This window comes from Melanotaenia boesemani, chromosome 16, assembly GCF_017639745.1.
Source record: "Melanotaenia boesemani isolate fMelBoe1 chromosome 16, fMelBoe1.pri, whole genome shotgun sequence".
Lineage (NCBI taxonomy): Eukaryota > Metazoa > Chordata > Actinopteri > Atheriniformes > Melanotaeniidae > Melanotaenia > Melanotaenia boesemani.
Window position 1 is genome coordinate 4,299,099 of NC_055697.1, and position 23,492 is coordinate 4,322,590.

The following is a 23,492-nucleotide window of genomic DNA, read 5'->3' on the forward strand; positions in this document are numbered from 1 at the left end:
TATTTCTCTAATATTAGCCACTAAAAAGCATTTTTTACTGTAAAATTCAGACAGACACCAAACCTAAGCCATCATGAGTGGGACACACTCCCTTTATGTCACCATAAAGTGGTCACCATTGCACTAGGTCAGGGCTCTGCAACCTTTACAATCCAAAGAGCCATTTTTCCCTCAGCCCAGCTAAATAAAGCTCATTTAGAGACGCAAATGTTACGAGACCTTTTGAAAAAATAATTTTTGATAAATATCTACTATAGGAAATTTGTCATTTTTGAAGAACCAGATTTTTTATTTCCATCTTTATGTTTTAAAATAAAGAAAAACTTTTGCAAAATGGGGCCAGATAAACTTTCTTAAATGGAATGTAGTTAAGTGTGGAAAATTATGTTAAAACATGGTTGCATGTTAAAAACTGTTGACACAAAAACTGCAACCATTGGTGGTAAACACAGTAGTACACATTTAGATTTTTATCAGCAGCAGGTCACAGTGATGATTATATAAGAAGTAGGTCTTAAGCAAGTGAATTTAAAAAAAAAAATCTAATTCATGGCAGCTATAGGGCTGTAAATGCAAAGATTTCAGGAGAATGATAATCAACATGTGAGTCCTGCCTCCGGAGTAGCGGGAAGAGGTAGTATTACTTTAACAGCTGTGCAAACACGGTTAATGCCTGCTACTGCTGTTTCTTTCCCCGGCTTGAAATGCTGCTAATCATAACACATAGCCCCTGTGACTTTACATAAGAGCTCTAAGAAGCAATCCAATACATACCTCCAGACGTGTTGTTTTCCTCCAGCTCTTGCGAAAGGCCTCAGGTATTACAGAAAGGATTACATGGACCTAAACCTGTGAGGGTTTAATTGAAGACACTCAGCTGGGTGACAGAATATCAGGTCAGACAGCAAAACTCTGAGAACAAAATCAGGGCCACATCCCTCACTAGAACCAGCTGTTATTCTCCAAAGCTCATTCTACTGTTTTTTAATGAGTTAAGTTTTCAGACCTTATTATCTAAAGGTTGTAATGTGACATTTGTGAGCCTGGAGAGTTGGAGTTAATCAGCGTTCTGTGATGCAGGAGTGTTAAACAGAGACAGATTATTTTTCTCAATGAGAAATGTTGCTGAATGTTTTTGTCATGAAGAAACTTGTTTCTTTCAAATCTCTTCATGTCCAGTTCTCTTCTTTTTTTGCTTTTAACTTGGATGCATAGCAATGATTTGATCCCATTTTTTACCAGCTGAAGGAACTGAACACATGTACATTACAATAAATGTAAACTATAAGGATGATTTTCTTATTAATACATCTAATCATGTCATAGGAAGTGATTAGCAGTAGTTTCTTTTATGTAATCTGAAAAGCTGGAAGCACTAGACGCCAGATTTGGTAATGATAATAACAAATAGTCTACCATAAAAGGACTTGCTGATTGAATGGCAAAGACGTTGTGGGTAAAATGAAGTTAATTTTACAGAAATTGGGGCTTTAAGCAAAGTTAAAGAGTTAATTGTGAGAAAATAAATTATGCTAATTCATTTAAAAATACCCATTTTATATACTTATATTCAAAATATTTAATTATAGTTCTGATGCTTCTTTTCTATTAAGTTTCAGTATTTTGTAGTTCCTTCTTTTATTTTGCTTGAATGCGTGGAGGGATTTATAATTAGATGATGTCATCAGTGTTTGAAATGTCTTGATTTTTTTTTTTTTTTTCCTCAGTGCGATATTGGGGGAGATCTGATCTGATCCGAGTCCAAGAACACCAAAGGAGTTTGGTGTGCAGACATGAGCGGTGAATCCTGAATGCTGACACCGTGATGAAGAAACTCAGGACACATCATTTGACGCTGCTGGAAAGTTTCATTGCCATTTTTTCTTGTTTCATTGGTGTTGAATTAACTGAAGCTCATTATGATGTGATGTGTGATACTGTTATGCATTTTGAAGTGTTAATGCAGAGTATCAACTATAAGGCTGATATAGATGCTAATACAGCTGAGGTAAATGCATTGAGAGACTCAAGTGTTTTGTTTGTTTGTTTGTTTGTTTTGTTTAAGAGACAGTATTGTTAGGCAGGAGAAGGTCCAATGGGTCGACTAACCTTCTTTGGACAAAGTTTCTGTTTTGTTTTTGTGTGTGTGTGTGTGTGTGTGTTTGTGTGTGTGTGTGTGTGTTTTAGGGGCTCTCGTGTGTTTATTTACTTTAAGTCTTATATAGTTGTTTTTGAGGCTCAATTGCACCTCACAAGGGGGGAATGAAGTGTCTGATCCTCAGCATTGTATAGTTTATAATTAGATTTCCTTAGCATTGCATAGGTTATGACTATATTTGGCTGCAGCTGTAGAAACGTGCCATTTGCTAAGATGCAGCTAATTCCAGGCTCCATATAAAGACAGGTTTATAGTTTTCTTGCAGGGGTCCATATGTAGCATCTTATGTTTCTCATGAGTTGTTCCAGATGTCATTGTGAAGAAGTAAACAATATATGCTTTCACGTCAGTCTCCAAAAGTCCCCAATAATGCCAGAAAAAAGTTGCTAGATTTGTTGCTAGTGGATTTCTTTTAAATAGAAAGGGTCTATTTATCTCAAAAAGCTATGAAATGTGTCTACATTAATACTTGTGGATGTGGTTTTGACATACTGGACATATATCTGCATTAGATGATCAGATATCTTCCCCATCTTATATTATGAATAAAGTGAGGTTTGATACTACTGTTTGTATTGATCACGTATTGTCTGAATTGAGATTCCTCCTGGATACTATCAGTAGGAGTGGAATGAGTGTTGGATATAGAGATACTGTATGTTAACCAGACAGGGGCACAGCAGCAGTCATGAATAATACTCAAAGGACATCATAGACAATGCTGCACAGAATCAGCTACCCCTCAAAAACTTCGATACTCCAGTTCCTCCTACCTTTCCTCCTCTACATAAATAATGCATTAAAATAAGAAGAAGCTTGTTTACTTGTGGTTTGTGCAAATCTTCTCTGGCAAATTATTTACCTCTGTTTGACTGATGGTTCAACATAAGGCTAGAAGCAGAGTTCACTTTTTCATTTCCCTCCTTTTTAATATATATATATTTACACTTTTATAATTTATAGTGTCTGTGTGTGTGTATGTGTGTGCATGCCATTCTGCAAATAAATAAACTAGAACAAGAATCCAACAAAGACTTTTAGAGTTCATGTATGCATCACTGTAATGCAGGAGGCCGAATGTTTACCTCACCAGATGCCGTACCTTTACAGACTGGCTGAAAAAGTTGTTTGTCGTGTAGGCTTTTTTTAATGAATTGCAGTATTTTATTTTACAAAAAAGAAAGTACTGACAAAGTATTGAAGTTGCAAAATGCAACTTCACTTAAAATGCAATATGTGTACAGAACTGAGACAATTAAAACCACAGTCTGTAATGAATGAAATTGGAGTCTAATGAAGTGGCTCAGACAGCATTGCTGAACTTGTCTGACCCGGACATAAAAAGAAGCGCAGTCTGCAGAAGGCCTACAAAGCATCTTCCCTGCCTCTTTGAAGTGGCTGAAAACTTGCCATCTGGCATGATCATCACATTTTCACTTTGACAATCCTCGAATTTTCACACTTAAACTAAATGTGTTCAACTCTGCGCTGCCTCATTTTCATTTTCAGCTGCCTTCAACATAACACAACACAGACCATGGAGATACAGTTTTGAGCTTTTTGTTTTGACAAACACCATGAACACTATAAAAACTTCATGTAATTGTAAACTGTAGATACAATTACTGTTGGAAATAGTTTGCTTTAACAATAATGGGTCACATGTCTTTGTATTGTTGACTAATTTAAAACAGAGAGTAGGTAGAAGTGCAACAGAAGGCAGATTAACTTCCTACATGTAAAAAATGCTTTAACCCATAAAACAAGTCTTCCTGTAAAGATCAAAATCTTTAGGTAAACCAAATACTATAGATTATTATTATTATTACACTGCAATTATAAATATAAAATTATATAATTATTAAACAAAAAACCATAATCTGTTTTTATATTAAACATTGTTTTGTAGTGTAACATTTATCCAGTTACAGTCATCAGATTTAAGTGGTTTTTCTTCATTCATTCACACAATGTATTTGTTGAAGTAATAAAACAAATGCAAATTAATAACCACTATCTGATTTAGTAGGAATGTCTGTGTATATTTCACAGAGGATTACAAAGTGGTCGACTAGTATCTAAATGGTCATCACTCTTTTTTTTTTTTTTTTCTGTAAGCAGTCATATAAAGCACAGTTTACATTACACTGACTTCACTTTGTGATATATGATTCTGTAACAAGTGCTACATCAAAACTGAACACAGCTCCATTAAAGGATTCAGCGTTGTTCAAATTAGAAAACTTTATTTTCACAATAAATCAAAAATGATCAACAATAATGTTTATTAGTTACTTAATAAATAACTAGTGTTATTTATAAAGGAGTAAGTTCTAAGTAGGGTCTTTAAAATACACAATAAACCCAAGAAATGAATCATAAATAGTTAAAAAAATGTTAAGTCAGTCACTTTGAACTTTATTTAAAAAATATTTCACCTGCATACCCAAAGGAAACTTTAGCCAACTTTTGAAAGGAAAACACTAAAGCTGGTTTATGACAAAAATCCTAGCTAACTAGCATGTATCTGAGGCTATCTGAGCTAGCTACCAGGATAAGTGACAAACACCTCCTTCCATCTCACATCACAAACAACTGCCTTTTCTCAGACTGTTGCTCTTCCTCCATTTTCTGTTATATTTTTCTGTGCTCTACAATAACTCTTGTTATCTTGTTGGCATAACACAGTTAGCCATCCATATCCTCACTTGTGAGAATACTGGCCACTTGTCAATCATTGACTTAATTATGCCACAAAAACAACAGCCACAGCATTTTGCCATATTGCATATTGCATTTATTGCTAAAAATAACACATTTCCTAATTTGTTTCCATATAAACATCATGCATGCATCGGGGGGAGGGGGCTTGACATTATTTCTGTTGATGAAAAGGAGGCCCTGTAGAAAAAGTTTGGGAACCACTGCTTTAAACTAAGATGATGCTGGATGTTTAGATGACTGGTAATAATACAGGAACTCAATGATCTTCACAAATTTTTATTTTAAAGCTGAACACTTGTGCATCCTATGTCAATCAGTCACCCTTGCACCAACTTAGATTTTAATATATTTTGACCTAATTACAAGAACTCACAGTTTGGAATTTTCCAAACTCTTTCAAGACAGGATTTTGTCAGGGTATCCACCACTGTCTGGTGCAGTTTTGTACAAATAGATTACTGTTACAAAAAGAAAACAATAAAGAAAGAAAAAAGATTTTTTTTTTTTTTTAATGTGCATCTTGAAACAATTTAGTTGGTAGAAATAGCAGCTCATGCCTCCCCCAAACATAAATACAGCATCTTAAGTGGATGTGATGCCACACCTCAGAGCATCTAAATGTGGTTTGGAATGGTGTTGGCTCTTTTAGTGTTAAGTATGCAGAGCAAAATCCACTTTACCATGTTGATGTAGGTGAAACCATCACCAACACCCCTTTGTCCAATAAACCTGTCAGAACTTAAGTGTGAGTCACATCACCAAGCCTTCAAACCTGGCAACACAGTGGTGTGATCCTCACTTCAAGATCTATGAATTATTCAGGTCAGAAGGTGACGACCGAAGCAGGAAGTTGCCTTCTATCAAGTCTGGACTGGAGCGCTCTGCAGGCCAAATGTTTTCATGATGGCAGAGTTCCAGTGTTGGTGTGAGTTCAATTCTGTCCAAGTTTAAGTCAAACTTGGGGCTTCAACTTGTCACTTGTAATGAGAAGGTTACTGCATTTATTCAGATATAGTGTGTAAAGGGCTTCAGAAAACTTTGCACTTTTGGGGGACTGTATCAAGCACAAACAAAGGCAAAAATAGCTGAATCAAAATTACTGAATAGAAACATTTTTTTTAAATTCAGAACTTTAACTCTTGGTGGCATAAATTCAACAAGGTGTTGGAAACATTCCTCAGAGATTTTTTTCCATATTGACATGACAGCATCACACAGTTGCTGCAGGTTTGTCAGCTGCATCCATGATGAGAATCTCCTGTTCTACCACATCCCAAAGCTGCTCTACTGGACTGAGATCTGGTGGCTGTTGGAGTCCAGTGAACTCAATGATTTTGTCGAATTTAATGGCAATACAGAACCCCCTGGTCATCTAACTTGAGGGGCCTGAAATCATTCTCTCTCTCACAACAGGCTCAAGGCCAAAATAATCAGACCAGAGGCCCAGGCCAGCATGATGTCCATCTCAGGTTGGAATCAGAAAGTATATAACACATACACTAATCTTTGAGTGATTACAGAATGACATATGTAAATGTGTAATGAGAATATTATAAGTAATCAGTCATGAGTTCATGCTTTGTAACTTAATGAAAGTGTATCAGTCTTAATTGTGAGCTGGAAAATGCCTGTCTCTTGGAAATGTACAGACAACTCAGCGATTTATTGCTGCATAATATCTTGTCAGAGCTTTTGAGGATGTGAAAGTGCACATTGTCCAATAACAGTAGACAGATGACCTGCTGGTTGCTAGAGCCAGGAGGTTTCAGGGACTTTTCATGAGCTGAACAAGAATGAAAAGACTAAGATGTTTACTGCAAAGATCTTTGCTTTCTGTCAGCTGCAGTTCTCGGTAAGCTTCAGAATCAAATGTTTTCTTATAGCTACAGATTACAGTAGTGCCTGACACCTTAAATAATAATGTAAAGCAAACATGGTACATCACACAAACTAGTTGATTACGTTTAACTGAATTTACATTTACATCAAACTTGAAACATGAAACACTTGAAAACTTCGAGACAGTTTGTCTCAAACTGCCTAAATATAATCTGTAGTTATAAATATGCTCCGTAGTTATAAATTTGATCCGTAGTTATAAATATGATCTGTAGTTATAAATTTCTTTTCCTTGAGCTGCCACCTTACCGTGGTGGAGGCGTTTGCGTGTCCTGATGATCCTAGTGGCTATGCTGTCAGGGGCTTTATGCCGCTGGTAGGGTCACCCATGGCAAACAGGTCTCTATGGGAGGGACCAGACAAAGCACGGCTCACTAGAGCCCTATAATGAGTCAAATCAGTCGATCCAGGTTTCCCTTGCCCAGAAGTGGATCACCCCCTTCTGTTGCAGGCCTGTAGGTGGGGCACAGAGACGAGCGATTGGTGGCCAGGCCTTTGCCCATGGGGCCCGGTCGGGCTTAGCCCGAAAGGGCGACATGGACCCCCCTCCCCACTTTTGTGGGCTCTCCACCTGCAGTAGGGGGCCATAGGGGGTCGGGTGCAGTGTGACCTGGGCAGCAGCCGAAAGCGGGGACCCTGGCGGTCTGATACTCAGCTGCAGAAGCCAGATAGGGACGTGGAATATCACTTCTCTGGTGGGGAAGGAGCCTGAGCTGGTGTGCGAGGTTGAGCGGTTCCGGCTAGATATAGTTGGACTCACCTTGACGCATGGCTTGGGCTCTGGAACCACTGTCCTCGAGAAGGGCTGGACCCTCTTCCATTCTGAAATTGCTCCTGGTGAGAGGCGCCAAGCAGGTGTGGGCATGCTCATTGCCTACTGACTTGGCACCTGTACATTGGGGTGAGAGGGCAGCCTCCCTCCGAGTTCAGAGTACTCACCTTTTTTGGAGTCCTTGGAAGGAGTGTTGGAGAGCACTAGTTCCAGTGACTCCCTTGTTCTGCTGGGGGACCTGGAGGGGCATGATTGGGTGGAATGGCCCCCCTGATCTTAATCTGAGTGGTGTTTTGTTATTGGACTTCTGTGCTCATCATGGATTCTCCATAATGAACACCATGTTCAGGCATAAGAGTGTCCACATGTGAACTTGGCACCAGGACACCCTAGGCCACAGTTCAATGATAGTCGTATCATCGGGCTTGTGGCCGCATGTCTAGGACAGTCAGGTGAAGAGAGGGGTGGAGCTGTCAACTGATCCCCACCTGGTGGTGAGTTGGCTCAGATGGTGGGAGAGGATGCCAGTCAGGCCTGGCAGACCCAAGCGTGTAGTGAGGGTCTGCTGGGGCCATCAGGCGGAGTCCCTTGTCAAAAAGAGTTTCAACTCTCATCTCCGGCAGAGCTTTAACCATGTTCAGGGTGAGGCGGGGGACACTGAGTCCGAGTAGGCTGTGTTCCGTGCCTCTGTTGTTGAGGTGGCCAGTCGGAGCTGTGGCCATAAGGTCAGTGGTGCCTGTCGTGGCGGTAATCCCCAAACTCGTTGGTGGACACCAGCTGGGAGGGAGGCTGTCAAGCTGAATGGGATTCCTATTGGGCCATTATGGCCTGTGGGACTCCAGAGGCAACTGATGGGTATCAGCAGGCTAAGTGGAACGTGGCAAAAACTCGGACATGTGAAGAGTTTGGAGAGGCCATGGAGAATGACTTCCGGACGGCTTCGAGGAGATTCTGCTCCAACAACCGTCGGCTCAGGAGGGGGAAGCAATGCTTTTGTCAACCCTGTGTACAGTGAAGATGGGGGGTTGCTGACCTCGACTCAGGACGTTGTGAGGCGGTGGAGGGAATACTTCAAAGACCTCCTCAATCTCACGACACATCTTTTGACAAGGACGCAGAGTTGGGGGACCCTGGCATGGGCTCTCCCATCTCTGGGGCTGAGGTCTCTGAGGTGGTTGAAAAGCTCCTCAGTGGCATGCCCACGGGGATGGATGAGATCGCCCAGAGTTTCTTAAGGTTCTGGATGATGTAGGGCTGTCTTGGTCGACATGCCTCTGCAGCATCACATGGACATCAGGGACAGTTTCCTTGGACTGGCAGACTGAGGTGGTGGTCCCCCTCTTCAAAAAGAGGGACTGGAGGGCGTGCTCCAACTACAGGGGGGTCACACTTCTTAGCAGAAGGATAGAAAAAGTAACCCCCCTAATAATACATCCTGACCAAACAGGATTTATAAAAAGGTAGACATTCCTCTACTAACATGCGTAGACTAATTAACATCATAGATTATTCTACATAATCTGGAATCCACAGTCATTTCTTTAGATGTAGAAAAAGCATTTGATCGAGTAAACTGGAAATTTTTATTTGCAACATTAAACAAATTTGGGTTTGGGTCTTCTTTTATAGACTGGATAAAAATATTGTATAACAATCCAAATGCATATGTGAAGGCCAATGATCAAACCTCTCCAAGCTTCTGTTTGCAGAGAGGAACCACCCAGGGCTGCCCGCTTTCTCCATCACTCTTTGCTATTTTTATTGAACCATTAGCTGCTGCCATAAGGCAAAATAAAGAGATTAAAGGAATCCATGCCAAAAATATAGAACATATATGCCGATTATGTATTATTTTTCCTCCTATAACTCACCGACATCTCTCCCCCAGACAATCACACTTCAATATCTGACTACTCTATTAACTGGTCTAAGACCATAGCTATGCCCATTAACTGTGACCTACAAAACACACCCAATACTACAATACAGTCTGGAAACATTAGATATTTTAGCATAAACATTTCCCCCAGGTTGTCAGAACTAACAAAGCTAAATTATGTCCAGCTACTTAAAACAAAACAGGATGATCTCTCACGGTGGAGGCGCTCCCATATCACTCATGGGGAGGGTTGCCACAGTTAAAATGATGGTTCTATCTAAAGTCAACTACCTGTTTTCAATGATACCCACTAAACCATCCTCCAGCTGGTTTAATTCACTGGACTCACATATATCTAAATTTTTATGATAAAATAAGACATCATGTCAGTCTAAAAACTTTACAACAGACTAAAGACAGAGGTGGATTGGAGCTACCCAACTTTAATCGCCATTTCTTAGCTAAGAAGCTGCAATATCTAAATGGCATAAACCTAGAGGTGTGGATGAACCATGGTTAGATGTAGAGCAAGCATTGTGTGAGGATCTAGATATCTCTGATCTGCCATTCATCAGCTCAGCTGAAATAGAAACGTGAATAGTTTAGTTTAGACTGTTATCTAGACTAGAAGACTCAATCTCTCTTCCAACTTCAAAAATAAACAATCAAACATCTGTTCACACTGTGATGAAAACACAACAGACAACTATCTCCATGCCTTGTGGTCCTGCACATCTGTCAGCAGATTCTGGCTTCAGGTTTGTGAAGACATGTCAACGTGGCTTAAATGTAATATTCCTGCAAACCCCACACTGTGTCTACTTGGGTGACATTAACATGGCAATTAACTCTGCAAAGAAAAATATCCTTGTGAACTGGAAAACCAAAAATAATCTGTGTATTCAGCAGTTTAGGAATCTCTTAGAAGACCACATCAGTAATGAGACAACGTCTGCCTCCTCAAAGAACTAGTTATCTGAATCTCATTCCCTCTGGTCCCCTGTGTTAGCTCCATCACTTAGTGTAGGTGGAGGACTGTGACCTCGTCGCTTTGGGGGCTGGAAAATGGCCGAAGTGACTAGTGGCCATATTTCTAGTAATAGCTAACTGTAATTGAAAAGATGCTATTTTTCTTTTCTTTTTCTTTCTTTATTTTTTTGTTTTCACGTTTTGGCTGAAAGTTAGATTTACACATTCTACACTTTAAAAATATTTTTCTAATAATTAAATTGAACGCATTATTTTAGTTAAGGAACAAATTAAGAAACCGGGCTATAATGGAGGGCTGTACATCAAAAAGAGTATAACAATAAGATATAACCAATATTTTATTGATCTAAAGATAAATGTATATTTTTCAGTAGAAAGTGATCTCCTACTGATAGTTAACAGCTCACTGGCATCAGGCATTTTTCCCAAGTCACTAAAGATCGCTGCTATTAAGCCTCCTAAAGAAAAGGACTCTAGACGCCTCTATAATGAACAACTATAGACCTGTCTCTAACCTCTCTTTTATTTCCAAGATTATTGAAAAAGTTGTATTTCACCAGCTTCATGACTTTTTAAATGAAAGTGGAAATCTTGATAAATTTCAGTCCGGCTTCCGACCTCATCACAGCACTGAAACAGCTCTGGTCAAAGTGTTAAATGACATTAGGTTGAATACCGATTCTGGTCAAGTATCAGTCCTGGTTCTGTTGGATCTCAGTGCTGCGTTTGATACTGTAGATCACAGAATCCTGTTGCATAGGCTGGAAAACTGGGTTGGACTTTCTGGAGCGGTCCTTAACTGGTTCAGGTCCTATTTAGAAGGCCGGAGTTATTTTGTTACGATCGGCAGCTATGAATCCGAGCGAGTGGCCATGACTTGTGGAGTCCCCCAGGGGTCAGTCCTTGGACCTCTTCTGTTCAACTTGTATATGCTCCCTTTGGGTCAAATATTACAGAACTATAGCATTAGTTATCAAAGTTATGCAGATGATACACAACTTTATGTGTCTCTGTCACCAGATGACTGCAGTCCAATAGACTTAATGTGTCAGTGTCTGGAGCAAATAAACACCTGGATGAGGGAGAATTTTCTACAATTAAATGAAGACAAAACTGAGATTATTCTGTTTGGTAGCAAAGACAAGAGGGTCAGCATTGGCAAACACCTGGAGACTCGGGCTTTTAAAATCACCAACCAAGTTCGTAACCTGGGAGTGTTGATAGACTCAGATCTGACTTTCAGCTGCCACATCAAAGCTTCACTAAGAAGCTTTTTACCAGCTCAGAAAGAGTCTCTCAGAAAGACCAAGAGAAACTCATTCATGCATTCATCTCCAGTAGACTGGATTACTGTAATGGTCTTTTAACAGGACTTCCTAAAAAGAGCATTAAACATCTGCAGCTCATCCAGAACGCTGCTGCTAGAGTTTTAACCAGGACTAAGAGATCTGAACACATCACACCAGTTTTGAAATCTTTACACTGGCTTCCAGTCAGTCACAGAATAGATTTTAAAACCCTTCTGATCGTTTACAAATCCCAGAATGGTTTAGGCCCAGAATACATCTGTGATATGTTCAGAGAATATAAACCTAGCAGAACTCTTAGATCCAAAGACTCTGGTCAACTAGTCCAGACCAGAGTCCAGACTAAACATGGAGAAGCAGCATTTAGCTGTTATGCTGCAAACAAATGGAACAAACTGCCAGTGGAGATTAAACTTTCCCCAAATGTAGACATTTTTAAATCCAGGTTAAAAACATTTCTTTTCTCATGTGCCTATGCATGAAATCTGCATGGTAACTTTTTTTTTTAACTTATCTTGCTTTTAATCATTTTAATGTAATTTATTATTTTATTGTGATTATGTGTTGATTATGTGTTGATGCCTTTTACTATTTCTAAATATCTGTAATATCTTTGTTTTATGTAAAGCACTTTGAATTGTCCTGTACATGAAATGTGCTATACAAATAAACTGCCTTGCCTTGCCTTGCCTTTCAGTAAGCAGGGCTGCTCCATGTCTAAATCAAGCCATCATCATTCACATGTTATGCCCTTAATTATTCGTGGTCCAGAGGCTTCGCCCAGTGAGGTCAAGCCATGGAGAGGAAACATTCTGCCAAAGAAAAGAAACTTTTCGGAGGTCGAGGTCGAAAGCTTCACTTATGAGGTGGAAAAGAATACAGAACTGCTGTTTGGCACCTAGCATTTCCACATGTCCAGTAAAGAGTTACTTCACAGCTTGGGAAACATTAGCGTACTGATTAAATAAAGTAGTTAAACAACTTTAAGGTCTAGACTACTTTACTCACTCCACCCCAGTGGAGGCTGTGCTGGACTCGGTTCTCTGGGCATCCACCCCTCTGGCTGCAATGGGGCATCAAAAGGGTTCATTAGCCAGAGCATGGTGTGCAGAACTGCACAGGACAGCATTATGTCTCTGGAGAGTACAGCCAGGTGATGAGAGAATCAATATAGGTATGAGTTTGTTTGCAAATACAGATTTCTGTTTGTACAGATCTCTGTGCGCACCAACGCACACTGATGCAATTTTTTCTGCAAATAGGTTAATTCTGAGTACTGAATATGTGGTTGCTTAAGCTTAGACAACGGTTTGAGGTTTGTTCAATAATTATTTTCAGCATTTGCTGTGCTGCACCGATATCTATCTATCTATCTATCTATCTATCTATCTATCTATCTATCTATCTATCTATCTATCTATCTATCTATCTATCTATCTATCTATCTATCTATCTATTGGGTGTCCTTGGAACATCCTTGACAATTATCCCATATATGTTGCTTGGGGATTTGTTGTAAAAGTCTGGTGATCAGAGATCTTTGTCGGCATATTGAATTTTCTGCCATATTTTTGATGCAAGTGAGTTTATTCATGTTTCAAATCACATACACACATATCTGCTGTTACTGAACACACATCAACATTGTGTGTTTCAGTGTATGTCTGGGTTTGTGTGTGTGCGATGTACGCCGCTGGTCACAGGTGAGTGTCATGTGTGATGATCATTATTGCCATACACCTGCTCTGCTCCTGCAATTAACTTTGCTGATGCAAATGAGCCTTATTGCATCACGGAGGCAGCGCCTCCTCCCTGACAGACCAGACGGTGTTCATCTGTTGGATCTAATTAAGGTAAAGAGAGGGGGACGGAAAGATACAAGGATGGCTGTTGGACATAAAGAGCAAAAGGGAGAACTGAAGGGGGAGTGAGAGAAAGATGGATAAAAAGGGAAAACAGGGACAAGATGTTGCCACAAGAAGAGTGTGTGTGTTGTGAGTGTGAAAACCAGTGTGGGTATGTTGGACGTGACAGTCTGAGGATATACAGAAGTTCATTTGAAGGAGAGGACTGAATCTGTTTAATGACATACAGTTGTGACTTAAACATGTATGTGTGTGTGTGAGTGCATAATTACATGTAATTGTGAGTTTCCATATTTATACTTGGCTTGTGTGTGTGATTTGAATTGATGACATGTTGTAAGAACAAAAGGAAGACAAGCAACAGCAGGTGTCCTTACAAGGACAATAGTCATCTGTCTCTCCAACACACACACACCTGTACACAGATATACAACACTATATAATAAAATTATGCATTCAAATGCACAAACATGCACAAATAAAACATGCAGCTATAGACACCTACAGCTACATCCTCCACACTTGTTTAGAAACACTCAAACACTCTTATTCTTACATATATCCTTCATAGTTAGCTAGTAAAGCTGTTCACATGTACCTGAATAGTCACCTTTACTTTTAAAATAATCTTTCTAAGTTCATGGGCACTTCATAAGGTCCACTTAGTAAAATCTAGGTGGCCCCCCTTTCACCTTCAGAACTGCCTTAAATATTGGCATCATCAAATAAATAAATAAATCACGAGACAAGTTATAGAGCTGAAAATACATAGCGCTGCTGTTGGCCGTAAACCTCCTCTCTCCAAAACTGTCATTTTTCAAAAAATGAATAAAACTGTATGGCTGTATAATAACTGGACATAGTGCAATCAAACTTAGTAATGTGTTTAAATCATATATCTTTGGTTAAATATTTGTAAAAACAACAGACAGACATAAAGGATGACCTATAGTTCTGATTTATGAAGGAAAACAAAAATCATGAATTTTGGACGTAGGAGGTTTTTGCCCGACAGCAATGATAGAATGGTCAACATCAACTGTGGAAACCCAAAACAATTAGAGACAGATTCATTTTAAAATACACATCTTGACACATTATAATGAGTAGACATAGCAGCTCAAATGTTGCCTCCGCCCCCCCAGTTCCTGTCAAGGCATGAATACAGCATCTCAAGTGGATGTGAAGCCACACCTCAGAGCATCTAAACATCATTATCATCTGGTTAAAATGTCAAGCAATAGAAAAAAAGTAAAAAAATAAGATTTTTATAAAAACACTGAATGAAAATATCTTCCACATCAGTCATCTAAGTTAACGCAGAAGCTCACAGCGATTTTCTGAAGAACTGTTTGGGAGCCGTAGGAACTGACTCCCAAGAGACGGACCTCATCACTACGATGAACGAAGGAAATCACTAAACCCGTCAGTACCATTCCCTGAAGTTTCATACATCCATTGACCGGTTCTGTTGTTTATGAGCTACTGCCTGAAAAAGTGCAGCTGAAAGAGGATAAAAGTTTAAATTCAGTAAGTGATGTGTTGAATGAAAAATAATGCTGTGGTGGTTGGACGATGTAAACAACTAGATTGGTTAGTAACTGGTTAGTAGGCAAAGTTACTTTATTATTTCCTGGAAAAGACAACATTGAAAAGATGTTGACATTGTTATTTGACATTTTAAAACTCCAACTGGACTCACAGCAGTCTGACTACCACTTAATTATGAAGACATGATAGAAATGAGTAATCAGCCAGAATGATTGATGATATGAGCGATGCTCTTTGGCATTAAGCTAGCGGACTTTATGCTAACCGCTGGGGTAACTAGAAGCAGAGTTTGTAAGCAAATAAGACACAGTTGATAGATTATGCCTGAGTTATGCTCTAAATACATAGCTAAAGAACCATTATACCTACATGTGTTATATGGGGTTAAATGTGTGATACTGGTAACAAGTCTGATGAAAAGTTAGCACTGTAGCTAATGGTGGTTCACTGAAATATAGTCATGCTATGTGAATGCACAGTTATTAGCTGGAGAAAATGATGTTGATATGTAGTACTGTGTACTGTGTGACATATACATGTAAGTTTGAATATTTGCTTGTTCTCAACAGATTTTTCTCACAGATCTTTGTTAATGGAATAATTCCTGCCACTGGTTAATCACAAGCTCCTGTTGTCTGGCTTTTTGAATATACAACAGGATTAATCTACACTATCTTCATAGTGTTTGTCTATCAGGTTACTTATTTTAGTTTTCTTTGGAACAGTCAGCTTTCTGTCAACAGCCTCCATCATTAGAATGAAGTCCTCATCTTCAACTGTAGTGATTGGTAATCCTGTGCACCCTAATAATTTAGTTATTGCTTTCTCTATGCTCACTTGCTCTTTAGAGTCACTTTTGTACTTTGAAACACTTTAAAACGCTGCTGAAATATTCTGTTGGGTAGCTTTGGCTTTCTTTGTTCCTGGTGGCCTGCTGTCATCACCTGGGGCCTTCAGCAACTGTTAAAAAAAAAAAAAGCAAGTTAAAGAAAGTTTTACATTTTTTTCCCACAACGCCTAAATCCTAAAACATTTCAGACAAGTTGTTACTATCATGTCAAAGTAATGAGTCTTTTCTTTCTCCAAAAGTAACTTTAACTTTGCAAGAGAACACCAAAAAGCTCAACATAGTATGAGCATGCTTACCTTCGTATAAATTCCTCACCTGGTGGTAATGGGAGATGCCACTCACCTGCTGCTGTTTGACTTTCCCAGCCTACATAAGAGCCAGTTTGCAGTCCACTCGTCGCTAGATCGTTGCCTTACCCTAGTGGTACAACACCAGCCATTAAGAGATTTGTTTGAGTTTTTTGTGTACAGTCTTAAGCGTAACTTTTGTCCTGTCTGCCTACCTTTGCAGAAGAGTGCCACCCTCCCAGTCTGAAGATCCCACCACAAGCTGTCATTCTGGCCTGCTGCCCTGCCACCACCCCTGCCTCAGATGCTTCCCAAGGACTCTGGACTCACTTTAAATAAACCTGTTGCCGCTTTACACAATCTGCTGTCTGCTCCTTCCTGGTTCCTGCCTGTCTTCCCGCAAACCTTAACAAAACTTTAATGAGTAAGGATTTATCCTACTGACGCTGCATTTTTCAGTTTATTGGGTAGACTTGTGGTGTTTTTTAGATCAGAAAAGAAAAAGGTTAGCTTCTGATTGTTCATTTTTAGAGCAGCAATGTATTTGATATAAAAACGTTTCCATATATGTGTCAGTGTCATATCTTTCATGAATGGACTGCATTGATGCAGTGATTTTAGATCCCTAATAGTCAGAGCGCTTTTACACATCTATAAATGCATCTTGCATAAAAATGAAAAAAAATTTAAAAATCAATATCAAGGAATTATATGATATATTTTGATCTGAAATGGCAAATTTGTCGACATAACAATGAATGTATGAATTAACAGTGAATTAATGTTCATCTATTAGGTGTAGAGTAATCATATGATTTAACACTGAGATCATCATTAGTTCATGATGAGCAACAGGAATTCATGATAGCACTTTCATTATTAATGCATTAGTTCATCATGTGCTACGCATTACTTAAGTATATGATTTGTACCGTTATTGTAGAGTGTTACCAATTTATTTTAATTAACCCATAAGAGCTGACGTGACATATTTGTCACATTCAGTTTCTGAGACATTTTCCTTCAATTTATGGTATGAACTTTGCTCAAAATCATGTGGAACACAATCTGATACTTGTCTCCTCTCCCGTAATAGAGGTACCCAGAAGCAGAAAACCCACAAAATATTTTTAATATATCACATGGTAATAAATGCTAGATATCCTCCCCCAAAAAATGTTAATTTAGTTTGTTACATTTTGTTAAAGGGCCAAATAAAGACTTTTATTTTCTTACCATTTTGTCATGGGTCGGGCCTTAATGGATTAATTAATTGTAATTAACAAGTTAAAGTCACACCCCCAATATATATATATATATATATATATATATATATATATATATATATATATATATATATATTTGCTCTTGATGAACTTCTATAAATTTTCATTATATGTTTTTTGAGTATTTGTTTTTAGTCTATGTTACTATAACCTTGAAATGGTCAGGTTTTTGACATACTGTGAACTTTAAAGCTTATTTCTTCGACTTCTAAGCATTGTGTTTTGCATTTCTCTGTGTATTGTGTACTACAGTGACAACAGTGTTTGGTTTTGAGCACAAATAAAACTTTTTTGAGGTGATAGTTCACTTTTGAAGCAATAGCCAGATGTTTTGTGAAAGCAGTTTGAATTATGGGTTCAGTGTTTAAAGATGAGGAAATGAGAGCATCTTTCACAAACAGTGTTTTAGCAGTTGAGAAATACTGTAATGTCTCACTCCAAAACCTGGTCTCGTTCTTCTCCTGTTATTCTTGTTTAAACAATCGATTTATAGCAGTCATTTGACATGATATTGTTGGCTGGTTTTATTCTTTCTATGTAAATGTTGTATTTAATTTCTGTACCTCCCATCATAAAACAGCTTTGCACTGTGAGACTGAAACAATTCCTTGAGTAGCTCCAGTAATGATTTGGTCGATGCTTTGTTTAATCCACACAGATATATTCTGATTCACCTATTTCACAGGAACAGTTAATCCATGTTTAGAGGAAGAATCTTTTTGACATATCACACTGTAAGAAATGGTAAATATACAAAAAAAATATTATTATTATTATTATAGGGCTAAATAAAGACGGTTTCCCCATTTTTTCCTTGGGTTGGGCTTTAAAAGGTTCAGTAAGTTTTTAGGCTGCAGCATCAGCAGCTCTGTGTTTTGTTCAGATGATCAGGATTGTGTGACGTGAGGATCAATGCAGCTGCAAATTAATATCAAACTTTATCCAACCTTGTCTTATTTGGTGTATTATTTCATTCAGCACTCCTCAAACAGCTCTAAATGATGTTTAGCTTCATGTTGTCTTCCTTACCTTCACCAACTCCGAGGAAAATTGCTTCCCGCTATACACAATACACTCTGCCAGATTTACTCATATCACTTGAGATGATTTCATCATCGCAGTAGCCTGACCTGATGCATTCTGCAGCGCTTACATAAAAATTTTGCAGAGAACGAGTCTGCAGGTGGTTTTCTCATCACTCATCTGACAAACAAAAGCAATCTCCAAAAGCTGCTGCAGTCACAGACGGCATCACAGGGCAGGTGATGCGTGTTTATGCTAAAAAGCAGTAGAAATATATCACATAAATAATAATTTTTTCACTGATCCTGTGCCTCAGATGCCCTCCTCCTTGTTTCTCCTTTCTTCCTGTCATCCTCTGCTGGCTTTAATCTGACTAGCCGCTGTGGTGACTGATTGACCAGTGAATGAACTGTTTATTGGATGCAAGGAAAACAAATTGCAGTTTGACATGTTTCCCGAGTTGTCTAATGAGAGTCAGGATGAAGTATATTACCCTCTGCTTCTACTTTTCCCTCTCAGCATGTGCTAAACCCAAAACAAGGTTTGGACCTCTGCCAGGGCAATCTCAATCATTTATATAGCAACAGCAAACCATGAGTGTGTGTGTGTGTGTGTGTGTGTGTGTGTGTGTGTGTGTGTGTGTGTGTGTGTGTGTGTGTGTGTGTGTGTGTGTGTGTGTGTGGGAGTGGGGGGTGTTAAGATAAGATAAGATGGGTGTTAAGATTAAATAGGATGAGATAAGATAGCTACTTTATTAATCCCAAGGGAAATTAAATGTTTTCATACGTCACATCATAGTGTATAGGCTTTAGAAAAAAAGACCATGTCGGCAGCCCAGTTCAGCTTATCGTCCAGTTATAGGCTGGATTCCACAACGTCCACCTCTTTCCGTTTGGTTGCCATGAGCTGCGAAGGTGTGTACATGCCAGAAGTCCAGTACCATCTCCTTGGCTTTGTAGATATTTAGCTAGAATATGTTCTGGTGACACCAGTCTACAAAATCTCTTCACCCCTCCTGATATATGCTACAATTTTTTTTTATTGTCAGAGAATTTCTGCATGTGACATGTGTCTGGATTGTATTGGAAACCAGTTGTGTAAAGGGGAAAGAGGGAGGGCGAGAACACTGTGGAACCCCCGTGCGGCTGCCATGGAAGACACATGCCTTATAAACTGAGGTCTGTCAGTAAGGTCGTCTAAAATCCAGGCCACAAGGTGAGAATCAACTTCCTTCCTGCTGTTCTTGCTCTTCCAGCTTCCTCCTGTAGTCTTTCATGGCTTCCCTCTGACAGGTTTAAGTTCTATCTTCACCTTTCTCGTTGCCACGTGATCTTTGTTCCTGAATGTTCTTTTTTTTCCTGTTCAGGATGGCTTTCACCTTGATGGTGACCCAAAGCACCACACTGTCCTAACAGGAACCACAGAAGTTCAAGAAGTCTGTCACACATTGCACAGCCCCCTCAATGTCTTCCCCATGTGAGCCCACTAGCACAGTGGTCTCAAAACTGGCAGGTCTGGATGCAGGATTTGTAACATACTAGTTATAGTGTAGATAGTTTCACATGCAGTCTTGGCAATCACCCTCAATGGAATGTGAATACACAGGCAATAACATGCAAAATTGCCCACGCTGTGTGATATAGTCTGATGCCAGTGACTAGCAACTCCAGGTCACGGATGCATAAAACAGATTTAAAAGTCACGTTTCCAGAGTAGCACCATCTTAACTTAGAGAATAAGACTAAAGGTGGAATAAGAGAAAAGGTAGGGGGCCTTTACTCCTTACTCCTTTACACCACTCCACAATTTTTCCACACATTTAATCTGTTTAGCCCCAGTAAAACACCATAACTATATGTGTATTTTTGGTGCCTAGGGGCATCTAGGGACCTCGGAAATGTATTCCCAAAGTAAAAAATCACGTGTCTGTTACTATGCTTGAGTAAATTTCAATAAACCACAAGATAAATGTGAAATTTCTGTTTTCCCTATCTGTCCGATGATAGCACCATAACAATCATTCGCACACAGATACGATCACCTTCAGCAATTAAATTATTCTACACATTAGTGTCTGCACTAAATTACAAATTCTTGTCTCATTTTGCAAACATTAGGGTCTAAGCTTTAAACAACCATTGTCCGGTTTTATTATTTTTTGTAGGAGGTGATCTTGTCTGTCATTTTTTGAGCCCTATTAGGACCAATTATGCTTAACCCTTTAAAGGGACATTGTGTAAGAATTACTTCCATCTAATGCTGGAATCAAATGTCACATTCTAGCACATAGTGCAGGGGTCTGCAACCTTTACAATCCAAAGAGCCATTTTTCCCTCAGCCCAGCTAAATAAAACAACATTTGGCCTGGGGCCAATTTTTTCTGACCAGCTGAATGGCAGGCCAAATTTATAGTTTCTGATACACACAAACCCACACATGTGTGTGTGTGTGTATACGTATGTGTGTATGTCCACACACATTATGGAACACACACTTCATCATTCAGCATGTAGATGAGAAAGTGGATCAGGGAGACTTCAGGATTGAACCTGCACTTATGGAGCGGCTTCTTTGCCAGGTGAACTAAGCACTACGCCCACAGCAACAACACCATCACTTTAAATATATGAACAAATCTGGCAAAGTAATACAATGAAGGGAGGGACGGGGGTGTATTTACAAATTCAGTGTGTTAACATGTGGGTCAGGTCTTGTTTAATCATACATTGTCGAGTCGGGTCCAGAGTTCTCTGGAAGCTATCTACAGGTCTGGTTTGGTAATCATCCTAACAGGTATGGGTTGGGTTCGGGTTTTAAACAACTGTTTTGATGTCTACCAGTCAGGTTTTAGCAACACCACAGTACTGAGATGCTCTAGTTAAGGTCTTTAATGACATCTTCCTGAGCACAGATAGTGGATCTCAGTGCTGCATTTGACACGGTCGACCATGACATCTTAGTAGATCTGCTGGGTAGGACTTTCTTGCACTGCAATTAATTGTTTTGAGTCCTATTTAAAAAACAGGGACTACTTGTGTCTATAGGTAACTATAAATCTGAGCAAACTAAAATAACCTGTGGACTTCCCCAAGGCTCCATCCTGGGGCCACTGCTGTTCAACATCTACATGCTGCCACTCACTCACATTATGGAAACAACTAAATGTTACCACAGTTATGCTGATGACACACAAATCTATATAACCATCTCACCAAGAGACTACTGTCTGATCCAAACTCTGATCAACTGTATCAATCAAATCAAAGATTGGATGTGCCAGAACTTCCTTCAGTCTAATATAGACAAAACTGAAATAATAGTTTTTGGAGCCAAGGAAGAAAGATTAAAAGTCAACACTCAGCTTCAAACAGCTTTTCTGTTTGTTTTCTGTTCTGTGTTAATTCCTCACACTGGAACTTTATTTCTTGCATTTTATCTATTTTATTTTAGCTTTTGTTTCTGTTTTTATTTAATTTCTTTTATTTATTTTAAAATGAGATTTTTATGCACTTGTTATTGCTACCATGCTGTAATGCTTTTAATGTTTTTTAAGCACTTTGAATTGTCTTGTACATTAAATGTGCTATACAAATAAACTTGCCCTGCCTTGCCTAATACCCTCTCCTCCTGCATCTCAATCATTGTGTGCTGGCTCGCAGGGTTGCTGCATTGGTGCTATTTGTCCCTTGCCAGCGGCTGTAGTTTCAAGATGGTAGACCATCATGGTGCTTCCGTACTGGCTTACCCGTCATATGTATGAACAAATCTAGATTTCTTCGAATACGAGAATGTGTCAGATCATTAGCAGAGATCACAATATACAAATGATAACACATATATAAATGCAGACATTGATTTTGGCCAGTAAACAAACAAAGTGTTTTTAACAAAGGGTTGGGAAAAAAGTTAAGGATATAGTAACAATAGTTAAAAGGCCGACCTTCACTTGGTAGCAAACACATACTTTTGGTATTACATACCCAAACCAAGTGGCAGAGGTGGCTCAGGCAGGTTTACTTCCACAATTTTTTAACAGGTTTTATTATGGTCACTGAAAATTAACACTACCACCAAACCGTTAAGCATCCAGTTAAAAAGTTAAATGGTTAAAAAGCTACACTATTTAACTTTAAGACCTTAAGCTCTGATACATTCTGGATGGCACAATGGCATATATTAGGCATATTCCTGGAGCTGTTGTTGCCCTGAAGCATCCTAGGGCTGAGAAACCACTACTTCACAACAATTATTTCCAGCCTGGAGCATCAGCATGTTTGCTTTACTGCACCATGTCCCACAACTACAGCTGGATATCAACATTCTGGCTGTTTTCAACTTACATTATGGAAACCCAGGAGGACATTATCAGAGGAGGAAAGTAAAAGAAAGAGAGCAAGTAACAGAGCAAACAAAAAATTAGCTAGCTTGTTTTGCATTGTTTTTGTGTTAAAGTTTAGCATATATAGCTATTCTAACTATTGTTAGAAAAATTGGAAAAATTGCTTACAGAAAAATCTATCTATCTATCTATCTATCTATCTATCTATCTATCTATCTATCTATCTATCTATCAATCTATCAATCTATCTATCTATCTATCTATCTATCTATCTATCTATCTATCTATCTATCTATCACTTTCATTCAACTCAAACCACAAAAAGCATCTAGAATGTACCACATTCTGCATATTGCACTTTGAAATGTTTACACAGAGCAAGAATATAACGTAAACTCATTTAGTATCAAACCAAATCCCTTTAGGACATTACAGCACAAAAAGAAAGGAACTCTGTGTTCAGTAGATTTTTTTCTTTCCTTTAATAATACCAGTTGGGTATGTATTATACATAATTGGAAAGCCGGATTAGTCCCCATTACAAAAAAGTTTAACTTGTAAG